We start from the raw sequence: 1,276 nt of genomic DNA, 5'->3' as shown, positions 1-1,276 counted from the left end.
AGTTAGGCTTCAAGTGTGTACTTGTTAGTTAAACCTATGTATAAATTGTGACACTAAATACGACTAGTAAGTAGTATAGTAGCAGTACTAGTATACGTCGGTCAAATTATTCATCATGTCCACACATGGAATTGACGTGACAACACGCTGCGCGTGATGTGACACAAGAATCCTGGCGGCGTGTTCGCCTATTCTGGACTTCAGATTTGGACTACCACTTATCTGTTGAAATCTTTCATCATTCACTTAAAACAGTCGATTGATCATACATTGAGTACCATATAACTGGAATTACCGATGCAAGTCGAAGAAGGATTGGCCGAGCCGGCTGGCGTCAAGTTCGATCCCACGGATCAGGAGCTGATCGAGCACCTTGAGGCTAAAGTGAGTGCTGACAGCGCGAGATTTCAGTCTCTCATCGATTTGTTCATACGAACCATCGACAGCGAGCACGGCATATGCTACACCCAACCTGAGAAACTTCCAGGTAAGACACCGATCGGCCGTCTACTTGCACAAACATATTCCTTTGTATATAGCTCTATTTTTCTTTTTAGACACAGACCTGGTGAAGCAATTACAATTTGACAGTTAATAAAAAGTGAAACAAGTGACTGCAACATGCCAAAGATGTTATGAAAATGCCAACTACGTACACTAAAACTGTATTCCACAATACTGCAGGTATCACACTAAGTGGCATAAGGAAGCATTTCTTCCAGCGCAATTCTAGGGCGTTCCAAAGGGGCACGTGGACGCGTCACAAGATATAGTTGGAGTGCGGCATGCACGCGATGTGGCACAAGACCGGCAATACCTTGCCGGTGATGGTCAACGGCCGGCAGACATGCAACAAAAAAGGTTCTGGTGCTGCACACCAACAAGAAATTTGACCAACAGAGGACCAACTGGGTGATGCACCAGTACCACCTCAGGGACCTGGAGCAAGAGAAGGAGCGGGAGCTGGTCTTCTGCAAGATTTTCTACTAGACGAATACTAGGGCCAGGAGTAAAAAGATTATAAGTTAGTTTGGTATTGGTAGTTGTACTACCTTGTCATCCGCAAGTTGGTATTGTTGTTAACGATCTTTTGGTATGAACTTGCATTTGCTTCCAACCATCATGCGGAGGGTCGATGTGGATATAAAGCTGAATCATTTGTTTCCAAACGAATTTTCAGGCACCTGATTTTTATTTGATGGGTAGCATAAGCACCTGCCGTTCGAATTCCCAGTTCTCCAATTTTTTCAAAACAAGTGCATGCACTTATTATCAC

The sequence above is a fragment of the Triticum dicoccoides genome, chromosome 6B (assembly GCF_002162155.2).
Source record: "Triticum dicoccoides isolate Atlit2015 ecotype Zavitan chromosome 6B, WEW_v2.0, whole genome shotgun sequence".
NCBI classification, from domain to species: Eukaryota; Viridiplantae; Streptophyta; class Magnoliopsida; order Poales; family Poaceae; genus Triticum; species Triticum dicoccoides.
Note: the sequence above shows the minus strand (reverse complement) of the source record.